The sequence below is a fragment of the Neofelis nebulosa genome, chromosome 1 (assembly GCF_028018385.1).
Source record: "Neofelis nebulosa isolate mNeoNeb1 chromosome 1, mNeoNeb1.pri, whole genome shotgun sequence".
NCBI lineage: Eukaryota > Metazoa > Chordata > Mammalia > Carnivora > Felidae > Neofelis > Neofelis nebulosa.
The window spans coordinates 225,203,895-225,216,619 of NC_080782.1; the positions used below are offsets into that span (position 1 = coordinate 225,203,895).

Consider the following 12,725-nt stretch of genomic DNA (forward strand, 5'->3'; position numbering starts at 1 on the left):
ACCCCTACTCGTGCTCTGTCTCTCTGTCTTTCAGAAATGAATAAACATAAAAAAAATTTGTTTTTAATTAGCTTCAAGTCAAAAGCTAAATTCCTCTTTTCATATTATATCTCCTGTCATCATTTAGAGAAAAGAAGCATGCCTCATCTTAGGGGTTCTTATTTAATATCTCCCATAGGCGGGGCTTTAGCAAACCAGTTTATCATTTGTCATTTGGTAGAAGTTGTAGTCTGGTAAAGGGGGAGGGAGACAAATGCAGTGAAGGCAAACAGGAGGCGGATTGAGTTATAATCTGTGCCTGTGGGATAATTTTAGGCACAGACTGGACGTGGCTCGGGCTCATGTTTTCAGACCTCGTTCCTGTGCAGGCATTGATCTAGGATTTTCTCTCTTTTCAGCTTTTATTTGTAGTGGATTTCTTTAGGCAGGACCACTGTTGATTGGTTGCTAATCATCTATAATCTGTGACGATTAGGAAATCTAAATTAAGTATTGGATCTGTTAGATCTGATTTGGACAGAAATTTGAATGCCCAGTTTCTTGGATTGCCTTTTAATCATCGTTGGTGATATGCAAATTGAGTTAGAGTCTTGAAGAAGAAAAGTACCTCAGGAGTAAATGAGACAGTTCGGCAGCTCCATTAACTCTTTCTGAATACTAGGTTGGTATTTAGTCTACCCAAACAATAATTTACTAAGTTTAGCATACCCAGACAGTAATTTGCAAAGTAATACCTTGAAGATGCTAGAAAGAGTTAATGAAGCTTCTGAAGTACCTTGTGTTTTCTTGGAGAACCTGTGTCAGCATTTCTAGTGGTTGTACTGGAGAAAAAGTGTCCTTAAATCGAATGCTGATTGCAGGAATTGTTGCTAAATTTATGCTCCCATTTTTCGGTTTTTATCCCACTCCTGTCCTATCCCTGGCCCTTTTTTTTGCAAGACTCCTTTTTCTTATTCTGAGTGAGTGTTCCCCAGGGTTCATTCACTCCTGTACCTCAGGCTGTTTTGTGATGGTCTCTCTTCTCACCGGATTTAGCCCGGTGCCTTGACAACACGTGGTTTCTGGAGACCACTTGGTTCTTGCTGTCTTGTTCTTCACCTCCCATAATCTCCTGTATCTACCTCTCCACATCTTTCTCCCCAACTTTTAGTCTAATTTTCAACCAGCTGGTGACCAGACCAACTCATCTTCCTCCCTAAAACCAGCTCCCCCCACTGCTTCATTATGTTTTGAATAGCACTTTCTGCCACTCTTTCAAGAGTCTGATTTTGGAGCCATGGAAACTCCTCCCATCAACTCCAGCCTCCTTGGTGGAGCATCTGGATGAAACTCCCTTGGGGTCTCACCTCTCTCCCCTGTGGTGCCTACTGTCTCATCTCTGGGCCTCTACCCTGGGCTTGCTGCGTCCAGTGTCCTTCTTCCTCACTCTGCTCTGGACGGGCCACCATGTCAGATCCCTTGACATGTTACTCGAATTAGAGCATTTATCTCACACACCTTCAGACGGTCTGTACTGGCATTCCAGGCCATTCACCATCTGAAAGGCCCATCTTTCTAGCTTCCTTTCCTGCGGACTCCTGTACCAGCGCGCCTTCCGTGCTGTAGGATACTCTCCTCCCCACTGGAGTTGTTTTACTATTCTCCACACCCAGCAGGGCATGCCTTTCTCTCTGTGCACACTGATCCTTCTGGGACTATTCAGTGGAAGAAGCCAGGCCCGAAAAGGTACGTTCTGCACAATTCCCTTTGTATGAGTTCCAATAAACAAGCAAAAGTAGTGTATGAGCTAGAAGTCATAATAGTGCTTACCTGTGGGGAAGGGGCGGCCGACTAGGTGGGGCGTGAGAGGGCCACCCACTGCTAGGGTGCTGGAAATGATTTGGGTGGTTGTGGCATGGGGATACACAAATGTAAAAATTCATAGAGCTGTGCACCGCAGATTCCAGTGCTTGGCTCTATGTAAATCAAGCATCAGTAAAACATAGACTAAAACAGTGTGCACCGTCTAAGGCTGTGATAGGTTTAAATTCGATAATGAGTTTAAAATGCTGCGCATAGAGACTGCTGTGTGGGGAAAAATCCCCATGCTGCAGTAGGACAGAGTTCTTTTTCTCCTGAATTGTGTAGCAGATATTCCTCAACAAGACTAATTTTGCAAATAATTTGACCTTGAAGACCATTTTTTGTATTACATTCTTCACTTGAATCTTTATTGCCACATTTATTGCTCGGTTGATATTGTTGGTTTAATGTGGATACCTGTTTCTATTTTTGTTTAGCGTACATTTTTGATCATCAGTAGTAATAGTGGCAGGTGTGGTGTTTTGTGGAACGCTTGTAATAGTTTTAATGTTTCCCCTCACCCAAAATGTTGCATACATCAAAAGAAGGATTTTGAGTTTATTTTAACGTTTTTTTTTTTTTAATTTATTTATTTTTATTTTTGGGACAGAGAGAGACAGAGCATGAACGGGGGAGGGGCAGAGAGAGAGGGAGACACAGAATCGGAAACAGGCTCCAGGCTCCGAGCCATCAGCCCAGAGCCTGACGCGGGGCTCGAACTCACGGACGGCGAGATCGTGACCTGGCTGAAGTCGGACGCTTAACCGACTGCGCCACCCAGGCGCCCCTTGAGTTTATTTTAAAAGTATTTTACACAAGCTTAAGTTTGGAGTTATTCCCCTGGTTACCAGGGAAGCATCCATAAATGGGACTTAGGGGAAGGCTGGCCTGTTCTGGGGAAGACTTTCTTGGCAGGGCTGTTAAAATGGGCTTAAATGATTTTTAAATAATAAATGTTTTGCAAGATGGTGGTTAGCAAACTTTAATGTGTGCATGAATCACCTCTGTACAAATGTGGGTTCTGACTCATTAGGTCTGGGGGGAAGCCTGAGGTCCCTGCATTTGTAACCAGCTCTCAGGTGCTGCTGCTGGTCCCTGACACACTTTGAGTAGCCCAGAATTAGTGACATTACAAAGGGCAAAGCAAGAATAACTTAGCTTATAAAAACCACCCCACCAATTTGGGTGGATAGTGACCCTGTGAGCCATGTTTGTGTGAATATAACTGAAAACTCATTCAAGAAAGTACTAAGTCTTCTTTTAAAGTTTTAGCATTACGTGATTTTTTTCTCCCCACGTTAGTGGGCCAGACTGGTTGATTTCATTAATTTGTTTTTGTTCCCTCTTGAAAATAACATTGTATCAGTTGAAATGGTCATGAATCCAATCAGAATTTTTAGGGAAAGAAATTTAAAAATAACTTGGAATCATTTGTGACTGCCCCTCCTAAAAAATAAAGAAAACAGAAAAACTAAACTAAATACCACTGGCCAGGCACAGCCCTTCCCCATTTGTCACCATGTTCCGTGAACAATACTTGACAGAATAACCACCACTGTGCCGAATGCCCTGTGAAGAGCCAATTTCACTGCTTCATGTTCTCCTGCTTGCTGTGGGTAGATTTCCATTCCCCTTCTCTGAACTGGGACCTCTTTTATTCCGTTGTTCCCTCTTGCTTGTCATATTCTTGACTCGGCAGAGGATGATTTTATACTCTGTCAGACTTTAACATCTGTCAGGCTATGATTTGAAACTGAGGAAAATCCAAGTTACAAATTGAAGAGGAGATCCAGCCCTTTGATGTTGGGAAAGCAGTGCTGTCTGGGGACTTGTCCCCAGAGCAGTGCCCGCCAGCCCGCCACTAGCCTGCCTGCTGTTACAGGGTGACAGGAAGAATGTGGCTCTGCCTGCTGGCTTCTGGGCACATTCCTTTCTGTTTGGGACCAGAGTAAGTACCAGATATACACATTATTGAATTACTTAATGAAGATTTTGTAGCACATCTCTAATTCTGTTGAAAAGGCCGTTTCAGCCCCAGAAGGATGTATGGGGGCAGGGAGGGAGGAGAGGAAGAGAGAGGAGCTTTTACATTCGTGAACGGGGTCCTCTGTGACCCTCAGGATGCATGGGAGTACTCCAAGGCCGGCTGTTTCTTTTCAGCCCTGAATTGGCAAGGGGACCGATGCAAGCTCAAGGGAAGGTTCTTAATAGGGCAGGACCGTTTACCAAGGGGAGAATGCAGCGGTTCGGCTTCAACCTTGACTCAGTGTTGCCATTCAGACACAGGAGATCTTGTTTAAGCTATGATTGAGGGTCTTCAGATTGTGGGCTGTGGTTTACAGACCCTGATATCTTAGAGGGGCGCAGCTCACACTGGTAAGAATGGGCTCCAGTGGTCTCTGTCAGAATCGTGTGGAATTGAATTATGTAGATGGTTCCAATAACAAATACCTTCACCTCCCTATCACCTTCTTATTGGGGAGATCTCTGCCTTCGAAAATCAGAGAACATACAGAAAGGTTGGGTGGCCAGGAACATGTCTTTTCTCTCAAACTCTGAGACTTTATCTGTATTGATAATAAGAATAGTGGTCCTAAATACTAAACACAGTTATTGTTGGATTGATTGAGATAATATATATGGAAAGACTATGGACTCAAAAGTATTAATCACATACTTATTTGTAAAATAATGGTCCTCCAGGGTTTTGCTTTGAGTAAATGGTCCTCCCCATGTGTTCAGGACTAAGCAGAAAAAGGGCAGTCCATTCCTGCTTACACTGTACTGGGGGAGATATGGAGTGCTTTGGGATGCTGTGCTTTTTTTTTTTTTTTTTTTTTTAACAGAATGAGGGTGACCAGAAAGACAGGGAAGGATTGATGGTGCGATGGCACTGGGGACAGTGAAGAGAATGGTTGTGCGTCTTGTAGACTTTCTTTCCTGAATACCATAATGCTTAGATGATTACAAAGAAATCAAGAATTATCAGCAATGTTTAAAAAGTGGGTGTGACTTCTATGTGTTGCTGACTTGGAATGTAAGCTGGCTGAGAACAGAACCTACCCAGTGATGTGTGTATTTAGTACAGGGCAAACTGGGATTGGTTGGGTCAGTTGGAGAAGGTGGTCCTGATGGTAACAGTGATAACCCTACCCTTAAATCTCACTGGGCCAGCCACTGAGCTGCTCCACGCTCAAAGTACGTGACCTTACTGGAACCTTGGGTAGCTATTGTCCTCATTTTATGGTGGAGGAAACAGAAAGCTTAAGTAATTTGCCTAAGGTCGTATAACGAGTAACTGGCAGAGATTTGAGTCGAGATCTCCAAAGAAGGCCACATTGCTTCATAAGGCTAGTTTTTAAAACTTTTTTCCTCAGGGCGCCTGGGTGGCTCAGTCGGTTGAGCATCTGACTTCGGCTCAGGTCATGATCTCATGGTTCGTGGGTTCGAGCCCCGTGTCGGGCTTTGTGCTGACAGCTTTGAGCCTGGAGCCTGCTTCTGATTCTGTGTCTCCCTCTCTCTCTGCCCCTGCCCTGCTCACGCTCTGTCTCTCTGTGTCTCTTGAAAAGAAATAAATGTAAAATTTTATTCCTCATATGAGGAATAGCCCACAAAGACTTTAAGATAGTCTTCCGAAGGCTTACATTTTCACTGAGGCTCACCAGACTATGGAAAGAAATTACCCCTAATGGCATACCTGGATTAGAGCAACCCTGCTCCTTGTCTTGGCCTGGGCTTTCTGGTGAGGTGTCAGAACAAAAGCCTCAGGACTCCTGGAAAACAGTATAGTGACCATTTGAGAGCAAATGGGGGTTAATTTCCTTTCCATGTAAGGAAAGATGAGCTTTCATGCAAATGAACACTTGGTCCATTTGGCCACTCAAGAGGACTTAAATCAGGTTCCATAACTATCAACTTTACTGTCCCTTTGTTGCAGGACAAAACACACAGACTGTGTTATTCCCCCCTGAGCCCAGAGCAAATTATGTTGTGTTAAATAATCACAATGCTTTTATACTTAATTGGACAAACTCCCTCCCCCACCCACCTCCAAACTATGTAGACATTTCATGGAGTCTGTCAATCACCAGAAGGAAAAAGACTCAACGTGTCACTGTTGTGTGGCTAGCAGACCAAGTTGTGAAATAAACATACCTTGAAATGTGACTTTCATACCTCATGTTTTTTATGGCCTTGCTCCTTAAAGTATGGTCCATGGATTGGGCTGAAGGCATCAGCCTCACCAGGGAGCCTGTTAGAATCTCAGTCTTGATGCCAGGTATACTGATTCAGAACCTGCATTTGGACAAGATGCCAGGTGATTCCTGTGCGCGTTCAAGTATCAAGTATTTATGGTACTCGACCCCCTCCAAGTTAATGATTAGGCTTCTTTCTTCTCTACAAAGTCCATTTCAGGGATCAAATCTATTTTAGACCTGGGCCCTAAAGAACAGCTGTCTCAGGTTTAGCTGTTTAGCATCAAGGGGCATTTTGCCATTTGTAGCCAAGTCTGACTTATTTATTAAACCTCTTCATCTGTCTCAATTTTTCTCTGTACTATGTATACCATTTGTGATGCAAAGCTAGTATGGTGTTCCTTTATTTGGGGAGAGGAGTTAATCTTGGCCTTTTGAGTGTAGAAATCTCAACCAGATTACAAACATGACGATCTCCTGTAGATCCCATTGAAGATAGAAGCCCATTAAGCAGTTGTATTATCCAGGTATCTTCCTCCAGCTTGTGCTCTTTCTTAGAGGGGAGGGTGAGGCATGCAAAAAGTTGCTATGTGAGCACGTGTACAGAGGTGCTCTACCTCTTTGGTTATTGTCTATGCCTCCTGCCCTCTCAGCAGGCAACCGGGGCCTGATTCTTGTCACTTACTGGCTTTGTTATCATGGCCTCCGTTTTCTTCACCTCAAAATGAAGGTGTTGGATTCGTACAGTCTGGAGAAACTGACCAACCCATTTTTACCCTCTGCAGCCAGCTCAGCTCTTTATGACCCATGGTCATTTCTGCCCGTGTTTCTGACACCTCTCCTTTCTACCCTTTTCTTCCTTCTCCACCCTTGCTGCCCTGGCCTTCCCCTGGGCTCCTCCTGCCCTCACTCACCTCCTTAAACTCCAGAATAGCATAGAGCATAGAAGTGATCAGTGTGTAGTTTTTGTGCACTGTCAAGGAGGGAGATTCCATGTTCAAGGACTCAGAGTTGAACTTGGGAATTTATGTGAATTTATAGGATCTCTGCTTGATTACACAGTTCTCTTGGGAGTGCTTCAAGCAGAAGTAGCCCTTCATGAATTTTGTTTTGTTTTGTTTTGTTTTGTTTTGTTTTGTTTTAGGGAGGAGGGCTCTCCTGTTTTTAGGGAGGCGGACCCACTAAGTCCTTTTCAAATTCAGAGAAAGTAGGGTATCTCGGATCATTTTAGTATTAACTGTGGGTTTTTGTCAGGCCAGCCATGTCTAAGGGGACCTCATTAGGCAGCGCTCTATAATGATGACAGAGCAGCTTAAAATGTCTAACTAAATGTAAACGATCTCACAGCCAGTAGTTGAGTTTCACTTGAAAGCCAATGAAACATCTAATTAAGGAGCAAAGGAGGATGTCAGAAGGATCCAAAGTCCTGAATTTTTGTTATATTGCGGTGGATTTTACTGGAGGATTCTTTATAAACAATAAAAAAAAAACTTGGTTTTCCCCTTTTCTTTACCTGTGGAATAAATAGAACCAGCTCATAGGTTGGAATGTCCAGTAGATTGTATTACGTATTACCAGGGTTCAAATTTGAACTTGAAATATTTTTAAGCAAACTATACAATGGTAAAAGCTTTTCTCCACTACATGTATAATTATCTTGCTAAGCTTTTTTAAGCCCTACGTAAGGAGAAAACAGAAACATCTTGGAATGATTGTAAACTGGTGCCTATGACCCTGGAAGTGAACTGTTTTCTAATTACTGTATTACATGTGTCACTTAAGGTTCTATACTCCTCCTCCTTGGAATCTTAGATTTTAAATAGTACTATTCAAAATGCTGCCTTCTGTTCTTGAGGCATAGTTGATACTTTAGCAGCGTTCAGTTTTGTATACATAATTGTTGTATAGGCTGTGAAATTATTACTTATTAAATTAGTAATATCACAAGCTATGTACCTTTTAATTGTGTTTAATAATGTGAGACCCAGAAATGCCCCCTCTGTTCTCCTTTAATATTTCGTGGCAGGACAGTAGGGATGCACCATCATTGTTAAGCAGTAGGTAATAAAAGGGACTGGAAAACGGGGATTGGGGTTATTGAAAGTGTAAAACAAGAGAGAATAGCTTGTAGATTCTTTCTGGTGATTAAAAGTTTGGTTTTCCTGGCTGTGCTAAGTACTGCAGAAAGATGAACCAGGGTGAGAGTGTCAGTCCTTCAGTAGCTCACATCCAAGGCAGGGCTCACCTGATGTTAGAGTTCTAGTCGCTGAATTGGAGCTCTTCAGAAAATGTTCCTGAGGCATGTAGAAATCAGGGCATCCTTCTGTCAGCCTTTCTTCTGCCTTGCTTTCAGTGCTATTCAAAAAGAGAGCGTTCTTTGTTTTGGATCTTTGAAATATGGATTGATCTGTTGCTTTTCAAAATTTAAGGTAACTGCCTCCAAGGTACTGTAGGCCTGATTCACAAAGCAGATTGCAGGCAGGAAGGAACATTCTCTGTATCCTGAGTTTTGATAAGTTTTTTTTTTTTTTTTTAAATGGAGGACCAGGTACACAGGTTCTCAAATTAATTTGTCTGGAGTTGAGTCCTCTGAGAGCTGTTGGAGGAGGAGGTGAGAATAGCATGAGGTTTAAATGAGACAGGCATTGCACATTATGGTGCCTCCAGCTTCGAAGAGTAAGACATACATAGTGTTGTTGGATGAAGATGTCCATTTGTGAACATTCAGCAAGCCTAATGATTTATTTCATTTAATATACTTGGAAAGCTTTAACTTCTTTGTTGACCTGTAGCCACCAACAATTTGGAATCGTCTTCGCTATAGAGTTACATGTTTTCCCTGAGAAATAATACATAGCCAGCAGCTAGTGGGGACGGTATGAGAAATAAGAGAGAGATTGATTAACTCCATTTCACCCTCATATGCACAGCCTCATGGCTATGTGTGTGCACATGTGCGTGTGTGTGTTAGCCCTGGTTTTATTTTTTTTAACTATATGACCATTTATGTGCAGCCTGTTTTTTGTTTATAACTGTATCACCATTTATGTGCAGTTCCAGAATAGTGGAAATAAGTTATGGCGAATAAAAATCATAGTAGAGGCTGCCATTGTTGGCGGAAGGAGGGGTTGGCAGAATGCTAGATCAATCGGAAAAGAACACAGGGAAATTTCAGGGGTGATGGAAATGTCCTCTTCTGGATCAGACTGGTGGTTCCATGAGTGTATGCAACAGCCAGACTCAACTGTCTCTTAAGATCTGTGCATTTAATTTACTATAAATTGTACCCCCCCCCCCCCCCAAAACGTGAAATGCTTCATAAATTTGTCATCTTTGCACAGGGATCATGTTAATCTCTGTATCAGTCCAATATTAGTATATGAAGCACATTACAGCTTCTCTTGTTAGTTACAATTTTAAAGTTCTTTTTTCCCCATAGAAGACTTATAAGACTTGGTTAAACAATACAGTGATTGGAAAGATGATGTGGTCACACTTTGAAATATCTAATGTTTGACTTCAGGTAAAACATGCATTGGAACCTCTTAGCACGTAGTATTTCATAAAAGTCATTGAACAAAAAAGCCTTCATTATTAGAGCCTTCCTTCCTTCCTTCCTTCCTTCCTTCCTTCCTTCCTCCCTTTCTTCCTCCCTCCCTCCCTCCCTCCCTCCCTCCCTCCCTCCCTCCCTCTCTCCCTCCCTCCCTTCGAGAGAGAGAGAATGAGAATCCCAAGCAGGCTCCACACTGTCAGCACAGAGCCTGACGGCAGGGTTCGATCCCATGAACCCGTGAGATCACTACCTGAGCTGAAATCAGGAGTCCCATTAGATGATTTCACACTGAGATGTTCCAGGGCAAGATTCAGTGTTTTTGTAGAAAAGTCCTGTTTCTTTTGGAACTCTCAAAGAGATAAAAAGTAACAAATCCAGGATGAAAAGTTACTTTAATTCTAGTATCATATATGAATTCCCACAACAGTGGCCATCTCAGGAATATGCAAAGACTTTTCTTACCATATCTCCTTCTTACTCATTGAGTCACTGTATACTAAATATCAAGTCCATGCCTGGCATAGTCCCAGGGGCTAGAGGCCCAGCAGTAAACAACACTCACAGAATTCATACCCATGTAGAGTTTACAGTCCCAGTAGGAGAGAAGGATAAAAAGTGCTTTGGAAAAAGTTAAGCAAGGAAAGTGGGGGGACCCTGGATTTGAGGGTGGCCTTATTGGGGTACATTTATGCAGACACCTAATATGATGAGGTCTTCTTTTGGATCTTTTGAATTTTGTACCACGTACATACAGTTCCTCATCACAAATAAATATAAAGAAAGAATATACAGTATCAACTCTTGACCACGTTATGTCCTTCTGTTAGGATACTGGGTCCTAATGAAGTCTTTGATCCCAAAGATAAGAAAAGTAGCTGCTACTGAGTTGGATAGTTTTATACATAAATTGCTTAAATTTTTATATTGAAGGCTTTAATGAAATGGAATATTTTTGCTATCAATTGCTGGATAATGTATTCTGAAACTTAGCAGTTTATTTTTTTATTTTTAAAATTTACTTATTTATTTTGAGAGAGAGAGAGTGAGCACGAGAGAGAGCAGGAGTGGGGGAACGGTAGAGAGAGGGAGAGAGAATCACAGACGGGCTCCTGACCTGAGCCTAAACCAAGAGTTGGACACTCAACTCACTGAGCCACCCAGGTGCCCCTGAAGCTTAGCACTGTAAAATAACACACAGTCATTATGTCACAGTTTCTGTGGGTCAGGTATCTGGGGCCCAGCTTACCTAGGTGCCTGCAGGGGAGGAGATGTCACAGGGCCCGAGTATCAGGAGGAGATCCTTGGGGCTTCTTAGAGGCGGGCCGCTGTGTGGTGTCTCTCAGTAGCTGCATTTCATCCTGCCCTTTAAGGAGGAAAAAGAAACTATTTCCCGGACTTTTTCATCCCGTTTTTCAATCAAATATAGCACACATCACAGGGAAGTGACGGTTGGCAAAAATAACAAAACAGTAGTGAAATTACAGAGTGAATGGCCTTTAATGCTTTTACGTCTTCTGTGATCATAGGCCCCATTGGCTGTTTGTTTCTTGTGTCAGCCTCCACTCTGCTCTCTGCCCTTCCCAGAACCTGGTTGGCCTGCTGGGTCAGGACAGCACTAGGATTCCTGTTCGGGGCCGGTCCACCTCGGGCTGCCCCGCACGCTACCCTGCTGGTCACCGCCTCCACCCCTGGCGGTCTCTGCGGCTTCGGTTCCTCACAGTTGCTCAGTTTGGCTGAGGGTGATTGCCAGTAATGGTTTCTTCCTGTTGTAAGGCTTGCTTTCTCCATGAGCCGCTGCCTGGCTGGACCGTGCCTGGACCCAGTTGCAGCGCTGCGTGTCTGGAAGGTGGGGGCCGTGAGGAAACTCTCCTACAACACTGCCATCCTTCAGCAGCAAGCTGCCGGCTTGCCCTCTTCTGAAGCGAGTGTTCCGTCTCGGGTTTCTCAGGGCTCCCCCTTCCCCCTTAACTGGTTGGCAGAAGGGCCAGGGCCTCTTTGTTTCTCACTTGATTTGCAGAGCAGAAGTAATAGACTTCGGTAAACTTCTTGAGTGGTCCTCCCTTTCTGCTGGGACTGCTAGTCTTCGTGGCCTGACTCATCCTGTGTCTTCATCGGTCACGCTCCATACCTCTAGAGGTCTTGCTGAGCCTTTGCGTTGTAGTTTTTGTAATACCTACCACCTTAGAAACCAGAAAGGAATCAAAGGAAGAAGACCGTGGACATTAGGTAGAAGAGGATTTTGCTGGCCAGTACATGAAGCAGAATGTTAAGCGAAAATTATCGTGCGTCGGGTGAAATGTTTAGTTAAATTAAGCCCACCTCCTTCCCCAATTTGATTTTCTTGCAAAAAGCCGCACAGGAGGTATTTAGTACAGTTCTTGGTATGTTATTTAAACTGGAACAGAATTTCAGCCTATCACCACTTCCTCATCATGCTTCCCAGCTAGTCTGAGCCCTCGCAGCAAGTTCTAGACTTTCAGACTGCTGGGTAACCTGTGCTGCGGAGATCGGAAGGTAAGCTTTATCTGTTGCATTTTCTGGGTTTGTGCTGTGTCTGGTTCATCTTTAGCTTTCGCTCATTCTGCGTTTGAGTTGACATAGTTCAGTTCTTGCTGGGCTGCCGCTGTTAGTTGGTATCTGTCCTGCAGAGCGTGGTCAGGTCCCTAACGGTATTCCCTCAGACTGGGTGGGATTACTAACGTGGGGTCCTGTTATTTGGCACTCACAGACCCTTACAGGATTCGAAGGGTCTTTGGAGGCCAGCCGTTTACTCCAGGGAAACTCTTGGGTGAGTAGCAGGTTAAGGCTGTGCCTGAGGTCACCTGGCTGGTTAGTGACACCAGATAGAGCAGGGTTTCTTGGCTCCCAGCTCAGTATCCTCTCCCACACACGGTGCTTCTTCCCAGCTGCGTCACCTTGCAGGCAAGCTGAAGGCAGTCTCCTGTCTTCGTTCTACACCCTTGACAGATGAACGCTTCTCTAAAACTTGAGTCAGTTTAGCTCTGGAAGGAGTGGGCCTTTGGATAATGGTCATTTTGGAAAGAAAGCTATTTTAGGGACGGTAGCTGCCAGGAGTCATTATGTAAGAAAGGACCCAAGAGTCTCAGCAAGGAGAGGATTTCCCTGTTGGTGCC

General features: G+C 43.7%; 1 protein-coding gene and 1 pseudogene across 1 annotated transcript in view; one reads left to right on the top strand and one right to left on the bottom strand.

Moving 5' to 3' along the window:
* FOXO1 (forkhead box O1) overlaps positions 1-12,725 on the top strand; it is a 98,830-nt gene that overhangs the window by 56,084 nt on the left and 30,021 nt on the right. The window lies entirely within an intron of this gene.
* Positions 9,339-9,437, bottom strand: LOC131489725 (U6 spliceosomal RNA; annotated as a pseudogene).